Genomic DNA, 20,590 nt, shown 5'->3' on the forward strand with positions numbered 1-20,590 from the left:
AAGATTTAATATGTAATAATTAATATTTTAGTTCACTACTGAAATTTAACACATTTTTTAGTATGAAAATATAGGTGGTTCTAGTAAAAAAAAAGTTGGAATAATAAGCTCTTCTACTAAATGGAGCTTGAAAAACATTCACTTAATCTCTGATCCTCCATTTTCCTCTGTAAGATGGGGAATATAATACTTCCTTAATATGCAAAATGTATTTTAAAAGGAAAATTAATAAACATGTTCAAAATCGATTACCAGCCAAGTTCTTCGCAGGGTTTTGTCCACAAATCTACAGCCTCCGCAGTTCACTGTGTTCCACCTGCCCTACACAATCAAATTATGGTGAAGAAGTGTTTATACTGCTATGGACTAATATTTGTGTCCTCCCATAATTCATATGTTGAAATCCTTAGACCCAAGGTGGTGACACTAGGCTGTGGGGCCTTTGGGAGGTGAGGAATAAGATTAGTACCCTTATCAAAGAGGCCCTTGAAAGCTCACTTGCCCCTTCTGCCATGTGTGGTTACAGTGAGAAGATAGCAGAGGAAGCAGGTTCTCACCAGACATGAATCTGCTGGTATAATCTTCGATTTCCCAGACTTCAGAATGGTGAGAAATAAATGTCTGTTGTTTATAAACTACCCAATCCATGGTATTTTGTTCTAGCAGCCTGAATAGACTAGGACAAATACTTCATCTTCCTCCTGCCATTATTTCATCAAGTCTAATTGAAAACACAAGACTACTTAGCAGTGACGATAGCATTTCTTCAGCTGCAGTTGCACAGATGTTGCCCTGCATTTGCATCTGTAGCAGCAAACCTGCTTCATCTCAGCTCCTCAGCTCCCTATTTGATCAGCTGTGGTTTTTGCCTGTATACAAATCTCAGTCTTTCCTGGGAGAACCTAAGCTAAAATGTCTCACATGATTTAAATTAAAGCAACATGATGACCCAATGGCAGAAGAGCAATGGTGCAGAACCGGCTGAGGGCAGAGTTGGGTGAGATAGGTCTTTACAAGTGGTGCTAGAGGAGTAGTTCTGGGTGCTGGCTGGAAATGTGTGGGAGCATTTTGGTTGTCACAATATGTCAGGGTGGGTAGAAGCTGGAGATCCTAGGCATTTTCTAATGTGAGGACAGTTTCACAACATGAAAAACTCCAAAATTCTGCATACTTTTCTGATGTTCCTCTGGACATTCACAGCTATGAAAAACCCATGTAACTACTTTAGCAAACAGAGTATTGTGGAAAAAATGGAGAAAGAAAAAAAAAAGAGATGGGAATATGATAAGTTTTAGGACTTTTTCTAGAATATAAAGAAATCCCGTTAAGCCCTTGTAGCAGGTGAAGTGCTCAGAGATCTATTGAGAAGAAGAGACCAGGGGTAGGGTAAGGAGCACCTGAGTAGGAAGACCTTGAGACATTAGGGAAAGCAAGGCCCCTGTCACCAGCAGTAGTTGCCAGTTACCGGCAACAGACACCTGTGCTGGATGTGCAGGTGGAATGAGAGACATCGCAGTGGAGGTCTGCAAAGCTCAAGAATGTAGAACATGAGCCAGACCAGAAGAACCTACCTCCACCAGTATGTGGATACTAAGCTTCTTCCCTGTCATATGCCCTCTGAGGAAGGAGGAATAGGAGGGAAGATCTGTTATAATCGTGATTAAGTTTACTCAAGCCACTGTTTAACACTGAGAGAGATGTGTGATCTCTAAGAAGGATTTGAGGATAAGATGAGATTGTTTATAGAAAATAGAAAATACCCCCCCCCCACACACACACAGACAAACTGCTGAGCCATAGAATGTAACCCTTTTTCTGGGTTGTAGGAGAATTAAGACAATATTATTAAAACCTTAGCTTGAATTTGATCAGTGCTAGGGGATGGTTCCTCAGTAACAAATCCTTTAACTAATCGGTAAGCATTGAGACTACTTTATGGAAGGTACCTGTGACCATGGACATCAGGTAGGTCCTGCAGTTATATTTCAAGAATATTGAGCAATAGTTAAGTCAAAAAAGAGTTGTGTTGGAGCAAGTAAGATATTTCTTTTCTCTTTATTGTTCCATTTTTTTATGATGAAAGAATAATCAAAAATAAGAACATACCCAAGTTTATGTTGTGGTTGTGAACAGGAAAAATGAGATTTATGTGAATTTTATTCTGAATTACCATATGATACAAATACATTTTTCCCATTTAATAAGGTTTTTTGTTTGTTTGTTTGTTTGTTTTGGTCCATAAAAAGTGACTCCCTTTTGCTAAGGACAGGTTGTGTTTCTCAGACTGCTTTTTCTAATGAATATGTAAATAGTATTAAGTTTTCATACTTCTTCTGATCATGAAAATGCTATGTTCAAAAGTGCCACCTAGTGGTTAAAGAATTTATTGAATTTTTTATTTTTATTTATTTTTTATTGTTTTTCTATTACAGTTGTCCCATTTTTTCCCCATAGCTCTCCCCTCCTCTGCCCATCCCCTCCCCCACAGTCAATCCTCACCCTGTTGTCCATGTCCAGGTGTCATTTATATATTAGTTCCTTGACTAGACACTAACCCTGGCTGGTTTGGCTCAGTGGATTGAGCGTCGGCCTGCGAGCTAAGTGTCGCTGGTTCGATCTTCCAGTCAGGGCACATCAGAGAAGGAAAACTCTGACTCCAAAAAACCTCCGCTGCCTTGCGGCATACCTCTTCAGGGGAAAGGCTAAGGGAGTAAACCCCGACAGAAAATCCGGAGCCGGAGTCCCTAAGGCGGTTTGACGTTGTAGTCAACACCGGCAACTCCTGCGGCGCACCTGAACCCAAGCTGTATCGACTCCGTCTTTCCCTTGGACCCTTCAGCTGCGAAGAGAGGGGGGGTCTGCTGCATGGGCAACAGCAGACCCTCCATATTACCCTGCCCAGGCTCTGTAGCTTCAGCGTCATCGCAAGATGTCGATTCAACACGGGAGGAGACAGATACGATGTCACTCCCGAGTTGGACTGCACAGCCATTCTTGGCGGTGCAGATAGACTCTGAAGAAGCTACACCATCGTCTCTCGAGACGGACGGCTGCCGACGACATTTTTCTCTTACTTTCCATAAAATAACCCATTGTTTTATGTGTTTTTGATTTAGGTTTTACACCAGCCTTTCAAAAAAATTGTCTTTAACTGTATGATAGGGAGAGAATCTTTCAACTTCACCTGTGAGGGAAGATAAACCTTAGTCAACTTGGGATTACCTGCTTTAAAGCTCTTTGCCATCAGTGTTGGTGTAGATCTTGAGGACTTCCATTGTCTGCTGCTTCCCTTGGAATATCTTGGTAATTTTACCTAATACTGTTTATATCTTGTTCTCCAATGGTAATTGCATCAGAAACACCCAAAGCCCACAATAGCTTATCTCAGAAAACTACTCATTTCTCACTGATTTAGATGGTATAGCCCCTGGCTGGTTTGGCTCAGTGGATTGAGCGTCGGCCTGCGAGCTAAGTGTCGCTGGTTCGATCTTCCAGTCAGGGCACATCAGAGAAGGAAAACTCTGACTCCAAAAAACCTCCGCTGCCTTGCGGCATACCTCTTCAGGGAAAAGGCTAAGGGAGTAAACCCCGACAGAAAATCCGGAGCCGGAGTCCCTAAGGCGGTTTGACGTTGTAGTCAACACCGGCAACTCCTGCGGCGCACCTGAAGCCAAGCTGTATTGACTCCGTCTTTCCCTTGGACCCTTCAGCTGCGAAGAGAGGGGGGGTCTGCTGCATGGGCAACAGCAGACCCTCCATATCACCCTGCCCAGGCTCTGTAGCTTCAGCTTCACTGGAGAGGACACTCCAGCGTCATCGTAAGATGTCGATTCAACACGGGAGGAGACAGATACCGTGTCACTCCCGAGTCGGACTGCACAACCATTCTCGGCGGTGCAGATAGACTCTTAAGAAGCTACACCATCGTCTCTCGAGACGGATGGCTGCCGACGACGACGAGATGGTATATCCCTGGGAACATAGTGACTATAAAGAACCATTTACTCCTTCATTGTCTTAGGTATCCTACAGTAGGTAGTTGGAATGGAGGTGAAAGTAACTATACTGTTTAGAGATTCATATTTATGTGTAAAAACTATAAATAAAAGCAAAGAAGTTGTTATTGTAAAAATAAGGATAGCGGTTATTTGAGGGTGGAGGGCAAGGTTTATAATTAGGAAAAGGATGTGTTTGGTGGGGTTCTGGTAATGCTACCTATAATTTTTTAAGAAACCACAATACTATTTATATTTATTTCCATAGCAACTGCACCATTTTATATTGCCTTTGGTAATGCATGAGGATTCCAATTTCTCCACATCCTCATCAAATTAATAGCCATTGTTTCAAATTAATAGCCATTCTAATGCATGTACAATGGTATCATATTGTGTTTTTTAATTTGTATTTCCCTCACGATTAGTGATTTTGAATATCATTCATGTGTTCATTGAACTTCATACATCTTGTTTGAAGAAATAGCTACTTAAGTCCTTTGACAATTTTTTACTTGTGTTTTCTGAGGATTTTTGTTGTTGTTACTGTTTTTGAGTTGTAGGTCTTATGTACTTTGGATATAACTCCATACCAGATTGTGACCTGAGAGTATTTTCTCCCATCTCATGGCTGGCTTTCACGCTATTATTTGTGCCCCGTAATTACAGAAGTTTTTTATTTTGATGCAGTCTATTTTATCTATGTTTTCTTCTCTTGCCTGTGCTTTCAGTGTCATATGCAGGAAGTCATTACCAAATTCAAATGTCATAAGTTTTTCTCTTATGTTTTCTGGGAATTTAATAATTTTAGTTCTTATGTTTAGGTCTAATCCATTTTGAATTAGTTTCTGTATATATAATTATAAATGGAATTATTTTCTTAATTTTTGGGATTATTCACTGTTACTGTAAAGAAATGCAAGTGAATTGGGGATGTTGGTTTTGTGTCCTGCAACTTTGCTGAATTTGGTTATTAATTCTAATAGTTTTTTTGTGGACTCTTTAGGGTTTTCTATGTATAAAATTATGTTGTAAATGAACACAGATATTTTTACTTCTTCCTTTGAATTTGGATGTCTTTTATTTCTTTTTCTTGCCTAGGACTGGCTAGGACTTCCAGTATTAGGTTGAATAGGAATGGTGAGAATAGACATTCTTGTCTTGTTCTTGATCTTAGCAGAAAATTTTTCAGTCTTTCACCACTGACTATGATGTAAGCAGTAACTATTTTATATATGATCTTTTGATGTTGAGGTAATTTTTTCTGTTCTTCATTTTTTTCGTTTTTTTTTTAATCATGGAAAAGTGTTGAATATTGTCAAATGCTTTTCTTCATCAATTGATATGATCATGTGGTTTCTTTCCCTTTCATCCTGTAAATGTGGTATTACATTAATTAATTTTCATATGTTGAACCATCTTTGCATTCCAGGAGTAAGACCTGTTTATTTATGGTGTATGATCCTTTTAATATGTTGTTGAATTTATTTTGCTAGCAATTTGTTGAGGAATTTTCACAACTTAGCTTTCATAAGTGATATTGATCTTTAGTATTTTTTACTTGCAGTGTTTTCATTAGGCTTTGCTATCAGGATGTTACTGGCCTCATAGAACGAGTTTGGAAGTGTTCTCTCCTCTTTGATTTTTGGGAAGAGTTTGAGGAGGATTGGTGTTAATTCTTCTTTAAATGTTTGATAGAGGTTACTAGTGAAGCCATTGAAACCTGGACTTTTCTTTTAGTTGCAGCCATTGTATTTAATTACTAGCTTTATACTCTTTCCCTCCTGAAATTGTAAACTCTTAGCATGCTCTGCTAGCATATTATTGTTCTCTTAAACTTCTCCAGCACTTATCATAGTTTCTGAAACATAAGATATCCTAAACGTGTTGGTTGAATGAATGAATGAAAATCGGCTGTCCTTGTAAAACCAAACACTAGGAAGCTCCAGCAAAGCTGACAACCAGAACACTTATTTTCATAGAAGGATCAGAGAAGTAATATATCATGTCGAACTTTAGACTTACAATAAGCCCAATCACCTTCAGTTTCCCAAAATGTGATAAGATGTTGGGATGTAACTCATGCATACTTTATAAGCTGAATAGTTTCTGATACCCACAACTCTTTCAGGATCTCAGAAGCTTTGTGCTTAAAATCAGCAGTTTTCTTGAGAAAGAACTAAGTGAAGAGGATGTGGAAGCTATTGTGAAACAAGCTACATTTCAGAACATGAAGTCTGATCCAAAAGCAAATTATGACGGTATTATAAGCCAAGACATTGGGAAAAGAACAAATGAGTGACATTTTATGTGCAAAGGTAATGCTCAGGGGTTTATAGAAGCAAACATGTTGAGAGTTCCTATGAGTCCTTGGCCTCTACACTAATTAAGGGGTGCTTCTATCTTTTCTCCAATTACTGTCATTTAGGCCTTAGAAAGAATCAAAAATCTTATCTGAAAATGACCCTGAAAACTATCCCAGGAAACTGAACAATTCTTTAGTACAGAGCCTAATGCTTGAATCTAATTAATCAATATTATTTCCTTTTAGTCTACGTGATCCTACTCTTTAAAATAGGTTAGTAAGTCTTACCTGAATGTAATGGATATATGTGACCAGGGCATGCCAATTCTTTTTTTAAAAAATTTCTCCTAGAACATTCCAGAAATAAACACAATATGTATTTGGTTGTGGGAGAGAGAGTTTGAATTACAGTTATTTCCTCATGTGTCAGATTTCCTCAATGTAAAAAGTAGATTAATACTTCATTAACCCAATGTGCTATGAATTCAAGTACTCAGTAACATGCAATTAATTTTTACTGTACTTTTATGGCATACCAGAAGTTAAGAAGGAATATATTTTCCACCTGATACTTCTTAACTTCCAGTTTTTAAAAAATTTGGTATTTTTAATGTACATTTCTCTAAAACACAATTGTACTTTTCTGTTTTATTCATATTTTATTCACTGATTTATTCATAACAGCATTTTGATGATGGATATTTATTCTTAATTATATAAAGAACTTATTAAAATTGCTCTTGATATTAGTATTTTTAAGAATCTTTTTCTTCTTTTGTCCCATTTATTATCAACTTTAATACCTCATTGCTTAACTAGATTAACTATAAAGCAATTCGCAAGCCCATAAATAGCTTGCTAATTGTTCCAAATGTCAATGATAATGTTTAAACAAGAAAATCTGATAGCCAAAGATGCCAAATAATCTTCATTAAAAAATTGACTTAATGAGAGTTTCTAACTCTCATCAAGTAAAACTGAAGCTCTAAACATTTTCTGTGACCCTGACTTCATTACTTGAAAATCTTGGGTCTCGTTTTTTTCAATTTTATTTATTTATATTTAACTTTTTATTTATTTATTTATTTTTAAATTTTAAATTACAGTTGGCATTCAAGACTTTTATATTAGTTTTAGGTGTACAGCATAATGATTAGACATTTATATAATTTATGAAGTGATCCCCCCAATAATTCCAGTACCCTCCTGGCACTGTGCAAAGTTGTTACAATATTATTGATTATATATCCTATGCTGTATTTTACATCTCATGACTATTTTTTAACTGCTAATTTGTACTTCATAAATCCTTCATTTTTAAAATTTTAATAATAAAGAAATACTGATATTTTAGAGTTGTGTTAAGAATTTATATTACACAATAGAGTCTGCCAAGTATGGTGCCTGGTATTTAGTAGAATATAGGTAAAAATTCTAACCTAGTCATATATTTTACTTTTGTTATACCTTCTCAATAAAAGTTATAATTTAATGTTAGTGGTTGGGGAAAGTATAATAGTTAAGGATAGTGAACTTTGGAAGTGTTTTTAAGTTTGTTTCTTAGTGCATTTCTATATAAAGAAACATGGGGTATCAAACCCTATGGTGAACTATCAGATATTTATCTTGGCTTTGAGAGGAGACTAAAGTGGGTTGGAGGAAACTTTTACCTTAAAAGTGCAACTTACTCACCCAGGTGCTGAAGATGTGCTTATCTTTCTAGGGACCGTTGGAGACTGGAAGCATCACTTAACAGTGGAGCAGAATGAGAGATTTGACAAAATATTCCAAAGGAAGATGCAAGATGTCCCCTTGAAGTTCATCTGGGATATAAATGAGTAGAATCAGTGTAAAAAAATTCTAAAATAATCTACTAACTAGGAAGCACATTTTAATATACACATTAATTTATACTTATGCAAATGTTAATTATAAAACTTTACTGATAAAAAATGAGTAAACTGTGCTTAGGTTAGTTGCCATGAGTTTGATAAACACTTTGAAATTTCAAAAATTAAAATGATTTAGGAGATAGTCTGCATTGATAGCATGTATTATAAAGTGAAAAACAAAGAATGTAATATGAATTATAAATGTTCTGAGTTTTCTGTAGTGTGTATTTTTAAATCTGCAATTAAATTTAGTATTGATGAAATTTTCAAATTAATTTTATTATTATAATTAAACATTCTTTGATTTAAAATAATTGTGAATATTGAAATAAGTAGAGAACCCATAGACAAGTACATGTATCTATTTAATAATTTACCAGGTCACTAAAATTTATACTAAAGGTCAGAGGATCAAAGATGAATTACTTATCTAATGGTTCAATCATTTAACTATTTAGATAAAAATTGTATTTATAACATATCACTCACTAATTCTACATGTATTTAACAGTTAAATATAAAATCATTTTGAATTATTAGAAAAACATAGGTGAATTTGTTTATAATTTCCAAATGGAGAAAAAAATTCTGAAGCATGAAAGCAGTGGGAGAAAAATAATAGTTTAGTAAATTTAGAATCATAAACATTTTAAGGTACCACCATCCATGACAGTCAACAAAGGAAAACAACTCACTGCTCATGTACAGTAAAATAAATAAGTTGTAAGAAAAAATGTACTATCACGTAGATTAGAATGAACCCACTCATATACATTATTGACAGTGGTAAGGCAGAGTGCTTTTAAAATATTTTAGCTACCCCTACTATATTTATTATGCCTGCTAATGGGAGGGGAACACTGCAGTATAACACAGTTTTGTTGCTTTTAGTTGTCAGTATGTTATATAATAGTGATGGGTACTGGGGGGAGAAAAATAGAGTAAAGGTCAGTTGCAAGTGTGTTTTACTCAATGAGGTAAATTTTGTTGAGAGCCTTCAGACTTCTGAAGAATTTTACTGCCTCTTTACCACTTTGAATTTAGGGAAGTGTGAGGTAGTTCCCGAGTCAAGTCTGCAGAGCTTCACTGTTCCCTTAATAATCCCAACTAACAACTGGCTGAAAGCCTGGACTCCTACAAGACAGCCAATTCAATGTTCAGACTATACAACCTGCAGAAAAGCTTTTATCTATAAAATGAGCTATTTTAAGTGAGTGCTGAGATTACCTCTATTTATGTTTTTAAACTTAAAAATTGATTATTTACTTAAACATAAATAAAACGAACTAACTGCGTTACTTAAAAAAACATAACACCACTCTAATTGATAAAATTAATATAATAAAATAACATATCAATGTTTAGTTCTTTGAAATAGACTTCTGCAATGAATTATTAACTCTTTTGTACTCTGGCATGTCAGTACTGCTTTACAGTTTATGCCCTGTCATGCATGCCTTTTCCTCTTAGTTTCCAGCAGCACAATTTCAACCTCAGGCACAGGTCTCCTTTGCACCACTGAAATATTATCTCTAATATTGGCACTTTTGGAATAAAAATGCATTTTCCATGCTTCAGGACAACTCTCCTTTTTCAAACAGATCTCTCCTGACTGCTCTTTGCTTTCATAATGTGCAGGTCTGGTCTCAACAACCGATAACTGACAGGTCTGGGATATGACTTCTGTCATGTAGTCATACCAAGTATGATCATATGTATATAACACAGTAAGTTGAAATGAAGAAAAAGTCCAACTCCATTACAAATGACTTGCCTCTAGCTTCTAGTAGCTGAGAGATCCTCTGCATATAACTAACTCATTCCAAGCTTTAATATTAACTAGCTGTGTGACCTTGGGATCAAGTATACAAATCCAACTTTATATTTCAGAGATGTTAGGAAGAAGAGACTGTACATTATAAAATACTGCAAAATAAAAGTAAACATTATAATTTAAATTTAAATAGTTTTAGGGAGAATTATCTTAAGTTGTTACATATTTGCATTTTATAGTAAGTTTAACCAACCAACTCTGGGTTTATAAAAAGCAATGAATGGGCTCTCTGTGGTTAAGAAAATTTTGAAGAAATATAGTTATACTTCCATAGAGAAGGTTATATTCTAGTTTGGATAATGAGGTAATACCAAATATAAAAGAATACATTTAAAAAATAGAACTTGCTGGTCAAATGTAAAATGTGCATTCCAAATGAGGTTAAATTGAATTGAATGGCATAATGAATGTAGTAGGTGATAAATTTTAAGATGAATTATAAAAATCTATTAAGAACGAATAGATTAGTAAGAAGTAGGCAGAGAGCACAGGAAGGGGAAAAAATTACACATTATTTCGCTAAAGAGCCTTGAAGCAGAGGCCGCAGCTCCGGTCCAACCTCTAATATTAGCTGAGAGAGAATCTGAAGGGCTCCAATTCAACCTCTCACGAAGTAGAAACCCTTCCTGCAATGCCTGACAGAGACCACACACTGCTTCTGATTAAATCCTTGTATTCTGAAGGGCACAGGAGGCAGCCCATACAACTTGCAGGGAAGTTGTTATCTATAAAATGAGCCAAAATAGGAATGAAATGCCATGAAGTTTCATGGAGGGTGCCTGCTATAAGCAAGGCAGTTGGGAAACAATTCAGTAAGTATTCACGATAATCTACACAGCGCTGTCCATTTTATAGAAAGAAGCAGGCTTCTAAATATGCACTATGACCAAGCTTACAGAGTTCTAAGAAGCAGAGCCGGGATTCCACTCAGGTTTGATTCCAGCACGCACATCTCCTCTCCTATTGCTGGACCATTTGCGGCTGATGAGACTGGCTATGTGCAGCATATTAGACCAAGGCAAGGCATGTTAGACCAAGGCATGTTAGACCAAGGACATAGGCAAGAATGAAATGTGGTTATGAAATTTTAGAAAAAATGGAAATTCTGGGAAATTGAATGAAATCTAGTCTAGTCAATCTAAAAGTTTTAACGGTAAAGAAACCTGGGAGTTTACTAGAAGTGACCTAAAATATAACAAATAGAACCCATATACCATCAAACGAAATAACCGTATCTTTGCATGATAAAAGAGGGATTCCATCAAAAACAAGGCGGTCTCCCAGAAGGAGTGAATTTGGGGGTGGGGCCAGGTGAATGAGAGATGCTGAAGGAACCCTCTGCGCAGGTCTCAGAGCCATTGGGTGGAATCTGCCGACTGCGTGGTCGCGGGCAAGCTCCCCACCCACTTACTCTGTGGGTACAGTGCCCACTGGAACCAGTGCGGCTGCTGGGATCCCCAGTAGCAACGTGAAAAACTCATGCTCTTCAGCACTGACGGTGGGCACTAAGCCGTCAGGAAGAAACCTGACCTACTGAAGATAACTTTAAATCCAAAGGATGTCCAGGGGTGGCGAGATCTCACTTATTAAAAGTTTACGAAAAGCCCTAATAAGATTCCTTGAAAGGCCATTCATTGCCTGCGCCACCCTGCAGTTTGGGATTGGCGCCTTTCTCATGATTATCGGCGGCTGCCCCCTGCTGGCCTGGTTACATCAGCGAAGTCGGCTCCAAAGGGGCCTCTGCCGTTCTGATTGTCTGCATCCCGGTGTTGTCGCCCTGGTTTTATCACCTGCCAGCTCATCTGCAGAGCCCGGGAGGCAGCCATGGCTACTCTTAACCAAAACCTCCCAGACTGTGATGACTAGTGCCTCGCCCCCTCCCCCACATCCCCCGCAGCCAGATGGGGCTGCGCGGAGCTTTAAGGCTCCTGGCAGAAGCTGTGAAAAACTATGCAGCTACGTAGCAAAACTATGGCCAAATTTTGTAAGTCCCTACCCAGAATGTTAATCGAGTTTATAATTACACAAACTAGAAGCTAGATCATGCTGTATTCTTATTTTCCTGGCCCTGGCTAAAACCCTGGACAGCATGAATGTCCATTTGCCACATGAATATGAATAATGGAAGACTAGCAATATTAATTGTATGGGAAGTGGAAAGTTATGCTGTAGTACAAAATGCTGCTGCCTCCACCACCCTATTCAGAGCTGAATATTTCTTTGAAGTAGTCCTCACTGATAATTTCATCTTGTGGCAAAAGGAAAAATGCAGTATATCTAATTTTGTGTCACTAAGTAATTTATTTGGAAAATCTCTGCATATCTTATCCCCATACTTATCTCTAACTTTGTATTCTATGGATGATCTTGGTAAAATCACATATCAGTTCAGGAAAAATAAAAAGATTCCCACAGTTGTATTGTGTGGACTGCATGAGCTTTAAGTCAGAACCAGTTTTAAATCCCAGATGCAAACATTCTAGCAGTAAGTATAAGCTTAGATAAATTATCTTAGTACTCCAAAGCACAGTTTGGAACCATAATTTCTAATGTTTGGGGTTTCAGTAGAGGTCAAAGGAAGTATTTCATATCAAAAACGTGGCACATAGATATTCCTTAAAGTGTTAAGTTCTCACCGCAAAATAGATTTCTGTAGAAGACTGCACTGAAAATTAACTAAAGCCGCAGTGAACTGCCTCCATTCACTGAAAGTTAACATAAAAGAGCTAGGCCACCCAAGAGCATTAGACTGCTCATCTGCAATGTTACATCTCAATTCCCATCAGGACACTGGGTTGCTTTTTAATTGTACGAACCTTTTCCCTTTGAGTCCTATGTAGAAATAGGGCAGATCAGAAGGCTGAAGCTTATAAATTGGCGGCGGGGGGTGGGGGGAGGAAGGATCTCATAAGAAAAGGAATACAAAATTAAATGCAGGGGGGCCCATGCAAGGGTGGGACTCTGAAATTTAAGTCTCATTCATGTCAGGGTAAATCTGGCTATGATAGAGGAGAAGAAAGGATCTAGAGAAAAGGGCTGAATGTGGACATGTCTGCAATTAAAGCTGTGGCTCCAGATTAGATTAAAGGTTACAATTGATAAAAGCAGTAGTATTTTCTAGAGTAAAGGATATCATCCTATAAAGAGAAATACTTTCTAAAATGTTGTAGATAAAAAAGATATAGACAGGTTTATGAAAGATAAAGAGTGTAATTCTTTTCCTGGAAAAGGATACTGGCAAACTAAAGTAGAAGAAAGATACCCTTATGTATGTTATCATTAAGATGATATAAGAAAATGTACCCAAGATAAAAAGAAAAGTGTTTGGCAGTATTCCATCGGTGCTATATTATGTACCCCGATTCAAAATGAATGGGGGGAAAGTGATACATATCTAAATATTAGTTTGAGATCTATCAAATTGTAGTAAAAGATCAGGAATAATATGAGCTATACTTTGGTTGGGCTCTAGTATCATCATCATATCCTCCCTTTCATAAGAAACCACAGAATATATGGAAAAGTCCATCGGAAAGATAAAAAGTCCACCACAACATCAATATAAATAATTAGTATTATAAGTGACTTGATCGTGTATAAGAAGTGCTTTTTGAATATATAGGACAGTCAATCTATGCAATGTTAGTCTACTTACGAATCAAAGATCCAAATAAGGTCAATGGTATAAACTTTAGTCCAGAGGTGAACCTTACTACAAAGAGAACAGTTAGACAAATAAAGACCAAAAGAATGTCAGAGCATCGTCATACTCTAGAAGATATTAAAAATCCAAGCCCTGTTTTAATTCCAGATAAGGTATACATAGTGTGTATGTTAACTTTAAATTTTAATTAATAATTTCTAACATATCTAACAACTCATTGAATTATAAAATTACTTATATTTTTGCTCTTCTTTTGTTATTTTGAAGTTTAGAGCAATTTGCTAGCACATCCTTTTGAAACAGTTAGGTTTCCAAGCAGTGCCTGACAGCTGTGGAATCACAATGAACTAGCTCACCCAGACATTTCACAAGAGATGCTGGGAGGGAGGGAGAAGACTTCAGCAAAATCCATCTACAGAGACAAAAATATTTCAAAGAACGTCCTTATTGGAAAAGCTTTTGTCTTCCTATCATTCCAAGAGTGTAGGCCACAACGTCATATTTTGCTTTGGGGCCTTTTTTCACGTTTTAATAAGTAGCCTGTTTCACTATGGATTCCACACTCTCATGAGTCAGCTGTTTTTTCAAGAAAGTTGCTGATTTTTGGCACAGTGCTTCTGGGGTTCTGAAATAGGGTAGATTGATCACAGATCACTCCCATGATGGAGAGACAATGTACATATTGAAGGCCCACAATGTAATGGATGTGTGGATAAGGATTCTATCAGACAGATACTGCTCAAAAATATATGAGTGTCTAGTTGTAGCTTAAACAAGTTGAGAAAAATGTTCAAGAATCAAGTAGAAATATGAGATGGAACTCTTTTTACTATACATTCCATTCATTTATGCCTACCTATGTGTTCATGAAGCCCACCCTGACTACCCTGTTTAATAATGCAAACTGCCCAGTGCCTGCTTCCTGCACTTCCCCCGATCACTAGCTTTCTGTGTTACTTTTTAACTTCCAGAGCATTTATCTCCTTCCAATATACTAACCACTCTGATTATTTACTATATGTATTGTCTAGTTTCTGTCTTTCCCCACTGTTAGGTTAGCCCTAGGAAAACAGGGATTTTTGTCTGTTTTGTTCAGTGCTTAGAAATGTGTCCAGATTGTAACAGGAACTGGATGAATTTGTGGACGAAAGAATAAATAAGTAAATTGTTGCCTAATTTGAAGGGAAACGTGAAGGCCTAAGAGTAAATGAAACCTGTGCCTTTTTGCAATTTCTAGTCGTGTCACTCGTTGATAAGCTAAAACAAACAAACAAACAATACCCTTTTATCTTAAATGTCCTTAGGCAAGTATATTTTAAAAGTATTTTAGTCAGTCTCAAATGGTCCTATATTATGTGATTACTTTTATTTAACATTCTTGAAATAAAATTTAACAGGTGAATCTAGATTACTGGTTGCCAGAATTGTGGTGGTGATTAAATGAAGCTATTCATGTGATAAAATTGCATAGAACTACACACACACACACACACACACACACACACAGGAGTGCTTATAAAACTGGTGAAATCTAACTAAGCTCTGGGGACTGTACCAATGTCAATTCGTCTCCTGGTAATGATCATGCATTATGCAAGATGTTACTATGCAGAGAGGACGGGTAATGGGTTTATGAAACTTTCCAATTTTTTTGCAACTTCTTTTTTGTTTTTGTTTTTCTGTTACAGGTTTCTCATTTTTTTTTTCTCCCATTGCTCTCCCCAACCCTGCCCACCTCTCCCCTCTCCCACAGTCAATCTCCACCCTGTACATGTCCATGCGTCATTTATACTAGTTCCTTGACTAGCCCCTTCCTCTTCTTTCCCCCTTTTCTCCCTCCCGCCTCTCCCTTCCCCTCTGGTCACTGTCAGTTTGTTCCTTGCTTACTATTTTTTGCAACTTTTTGTGAATTTATAATTATTTCAAAATAAAAAGTTAAAAAATGGTAAGAATTTTGGAATGTGTCATAAAATGTGTTTGACCAAAAATTTTGGTAGAGTCAAAACAAGCACACAACAAACCTTCTTCATTTTTTCACAGACAACGGAAGAGTGAAGCCATCTTAGGAGTACGCCAACCTCTGATGTCCTCAAACCAGGAACTGCCAATCACTGTTGAGAGCAAACGTAAAATATCTAAATCAGAAAATCCAAAATCTAGGACAACTGAGAGGAAAGTAAAATTCTTGGTGCCGTGTTCAGGTTCTTTTACCTTTTAGGACTATGTTCAACCAACTAATATTTTTTCAACCTGACTTATATACAGTAACTAAACACAAGCAACTCTCAGCTGTGAGAAATACAACGAGGGCAGGGGAGTGAGCCAGAGTCACACAGGCCTACCGCTGTCACAAGTTAGCTCTGGGAACCCTGATCAAGGCACTGAACTGTATTGAGCCTCATTTCCTCTTGCAAAAAGAGTAGTAAGAATATTTACTTACGGGAAGCAGAAGGGATAGAAAAAGATCACATATGTGAAAACCACCTGCACATGCCACACCAACATACAATTCAGTACATGTTAATTTCCTGTGCTTGTTCTTGAAATAACTAACTACCTTGTTATGTTACTGCCACTAATTCTAAGGACAGTGAGACTTTTGTAAGTCATGAAACGATTTTTTATTTTCATATTGCAAACTTTTCTTCTAGTTACTATTTTCTTTAAGGGCATCCTTCCCTGTATGGAGTCCTGAATATTGTCATAAATGTCATATGTTTTCTTCTCTGAGCATGTTTCCACCTGAAAACTGTGTTGCCTACAACATCAAAGTCACAAAGCAGGATGTTTGCTGTCTTTTATTTAATAAATGTTAACCTTTATCAGTAAAAAAAAAATTTTGATGAGCTCTTCCATTGTATCTCATGTCATAAATTTTAGCATTAAAGAGGCAATTTTAGAAGTTTTAAATAGGTATACAATTATCTTAATTTATATTAAGCATAGTACTTTTTATGAAAACTATTAAGAGGACTTCATCTGTTTGTTCAGTGTGTTCACACTGTATATGCTACCCTCTCATTAGTTACTTGGTAGCCATCTCAGTTATCAGACTGGTTATTAGAAACAAAGACCGCATTCACATAGCTTTTATTACAGTATATTATAACTGTTCTATTTTATTATTGTTGTTGTTAATCTCTTCCTATGCCTAATTTATCATAAGTATATATGTATTGGAAAAACATAGTGTATGTAGGGTTCAGTACTATCTGCAATTTCAGGCATCATTGGAGTCATGGAACATAATACCCACAGATAAGGGGGTACTACTGTATACAACTTCACAGGTAGTGTATGGATTTTTAAAAGAGTGTTCTCAATTCCTCTCTCCCTTGTCCCTATTACATTACTGTCATTCATTTAATTTATCTATAAGTTATATTCACAATATGTTATTGCTATTATTATTTTGAAGAAGCTGTTATCTGTTAGGTAAATTAAAAAGGACACAGAGGAGGAGGGGCTTCTTCCAAGTTTCACCCTGTGTATTCTGTGTACTCCACAGGGTGTGCTAAATAAATGTATGTTATGGTTTTTTTCCACCAAAAATAGAATGTATTAAACATCCTTGAATTCAACTAAAAAAAAGTGAAGTTTTATTTTACCTTCATTTCTTCTTTCTCTAATGCTTTTCCTTTCTTTGTGTATATCTGCCTTTCTGACCTACATAATTTTCCTTCTCTCTGAAGAACTTCTTTTAGCATTTCTTATAATGCCGGTCTACTGGCAGCGAATCTTGGTCTGAGAAAGTCTTTATACCTCCTTCATTTGTGAAAGATAATTTTATTAGATACAGAATTCTAAGTTGGTCAGGCTTTTCTCTTTTAACAATTTAAATACTTTATTCCACTTTTTTTTTTTTTCTGGTATGTTTTCAAAGAGAAGTTTGATGTAATTCTTACCCTTGTTTCTATAGACACAGGTAGTGTTATTATTTCCTTCCTCTGGCTTCTTTCAAGATAGCCTCCTGGTCTTGCTTTTCTGAAGTTTGAATATGATACAGTAGTCCCTCTCTATATCATGGTTCACTTATTGCAGCCTCACTGTATCACGGGATTTTAAAAAATATTATATTTAATTATTTATCGTGGATTTTTTGTTATATTGTGGGATTTTGCAGTGCTATATATGTATGTTGTTAAAGTTACATAGGTTTAAGAGTGTAGAATATGTTTAAGAACATAAGTAGTGTTTATAAAAATGTGGAAAAGGTTAATAAGGGAGTGGGAAAGGTTAATAAGGGACTGGGAATGGTTTGTAAGTGTGTGGGAAGGGTTTATAAAGCCTTAAAATATATGTAAATACTAAAACAAATGTAAGATTCCTACTTTGCAGATTTTCACATATCTTGGGGGGGGGGGGAGGAGTCTAGAACGTAATACCTGCGATAAGTGAGGAAATACTGTATATCCAATACATATTTTTTGATATTTATTCTGTGTGTTCTCTTAGCTTCTTGGATTTGTGGTTTGGTGTCTGTCATTAATTTTGGAAAGTTGACAGCCATCATAACTTCAAATATACCTTCTGTTCCTTTCTCTCCTCTCCTTTTAGTATTTCCCTTAAGTGTATTTTACACTTTTTCTAATTATCTTACAGGTCTTGGACATTCTGTTCCTTTTTTATTTTCATTGTTTTTTCCTTTGCTTTTCAGTTTGAAAAGTTTCTATTGACATCTTCAAGCTCACTGATCATTTTCTCAGTCATGTCCATTGTACTGATTACTCCATTTCTTTTATTGTATTTTAAATATCCAGCATTTCCTTTTGATTCTTAGAGTTTCCATCTCTCTGCTTAGAGTATCCATCTGTTCTTCCATATTGTCCACTTTTTCATCAGAGCCTTTAACTTATTAATTATAGTTCTTTTAATTTTCAGGTCTGATAATTCCAAAATCTCTGCCATGTTTGAATCTCACAAAGCCCATTTTGGTTCTGATGCCCATTTTTCTTTTCAGACTGAGTCCATTGTCTTTTAGCATGCATTGTAATTTTTTGTTGAAAGCTGGAATGGTACATTAAGCAAAAAGAACTGAGGTAGATATACCTTTATTTAGTATGAAGTATTATACTTACCTTGCTAAGAATTAGGCTGTTTACTGTTTGCTGAAAATGTGTGAGATTATAGAGGCTAAAATTTCCTCCGGGGTCATTATTTGTGTGTTCTCTGTTATCTTTGGGTTCCCTACAGACTCTTTATTGAACGAGGTCTCAGGTTTGAAGTTCTTCCTGTAATAATCCCATTATTACAGGAGCCTTGTTTAAATGGGGGTCAGGTGTGGGGGAAGGGGAAGTGTTCCATAGCCTTATGATTCCATCTCCGTCTTTTATGTCTTTATCCTGGGGGTGCTTCCTTTACTGGTCACAATCTTAGGAGTACAGGAAAGCTAGAGGGGCCTAGATTTGACTATCTCCCCTCAGGTCAGTTGTGCTTTAGTAAAACTCTAAATCACCCCTAGTAAAAATTTAATAGGCTCCGGTAAAATAGTTTCCCTTGAGGGCAGGCCTTGTTAATGAGAACAGAGAGCTCTGGGAGCTTTTAAAAAATGGTTACTTTCCCTCTCCTCCTGCCAAAAGCAGGAGGGGCTTTTTCTCTGATCTTCACATTGAAAACCTGGCAGGGTTCCAGTGGGTAAAACTTACTAATTGTTCATTACAATGACAAATTGTGATCAATTCTAAGAATGAAACATGCAGGGTGTTATGAGAGCAGAAAATAACAGAAGCTGAGATAGTTTGTGGGATCAGGGAAAGTTTGCTTAAGGAAATAAAGCCAGTGAAAGAACAGGGGAAAGTGTTTCAGACAGACGAAACACAGAATTGCTCTGAGATAGGAAGAACCATGGAACATTCGAGTAAGTGAAAGAAAAAAATAAGGGTGGCTAAATTGCAGAAGGAGAGGAGAGAGTGGCTTAAGATAAAGCTGGAACGGTAAGTAGGCTCAGAGTTTTTGCCATATTCTAGAATAAATGAGAAGCAACTTTAGGATGACTTCAGTCAAAGTCTAAATAGAACTTTGGGCTGAAGATGAAAACAGAAGTAACAGACATTTTCTTAGGTTGTTCCTTTCAGCTGTTCTTCTCTGCTAAAGTAGAGAGATAAGCAAGCATTAGGTCTGTTCCCTGGCCTTTCCTTTCTCTTACCACCCTGTTCTGGCTTGTCAATCATAAAAAGGCCAGCTGCAAGGGAGGAGAGAAAAGAACCATGAAGCGGGGAAAATGCTAAACCCTTCAACTCTTGCACCAATTAAAAAAGAAACAACTTATAATTCTAGTTTATCTTTCATTTTGTTTTTGAGGGACTTCCAAGAATTCTGATTTGGGCAATCTGACATCTAGGAGTCCCTGAACCAGCAGAAATTGCATGCAACACTTTTGTGTGTGTGCCCATGTGTATTTTGGGGCACAGTAAAGGTTCACAGCTTTTATCAGATTCCTGAAGGGTTCTTTGCTTCTCCAATCCAATTGGGTGTGGGGGGAATTAAGAAGCATACTCTTCCATGAAGTAAGAATGTATGACCAACCTCCTGCTAACTGGAAATCATATCAATGTAAAGTGTCAAATATGAAGTATTCATTTATTTTAAAAAGACACAATATAAATTAATATTAAAGACTTTAATTGATTTATAGTTTATAAATATAAATTTAATTATATTTATAGTCAAGGCTAGATATGGGCCCATCCTATATACCTTTTTCATGTTGGAGACTAAATAATGTGAGTTAATAGTCATAGTTATGACCTTAAATATTGCAAAATTATGAATTCACATTTATATTATCAAATAAAAATTATCCTGTGCAAATACAGATTCAGGGTTAATTTGAATTTTAAGCATTACAAAACAGGTAACCCATGAACTGTCTTACTTATATGGGGTAACCTGCATTGTCTT

This window comes from Furipterus horrens, unplaced genomic scaffold (assembly GCF_987537825.1).
Source record: "Furipterus horrens unplaced genomic scaffold, mFurHor1.1.pri manual_scaffold_6, whole genome shotgun sequence".
NCBI classification, from domain to species: domain Eukaryota; kingdom Metazoa; phylum Chordata; class Mammalia; order Chiroptera; family Furipteridae; genus Furipterus; species Furipterus horrens.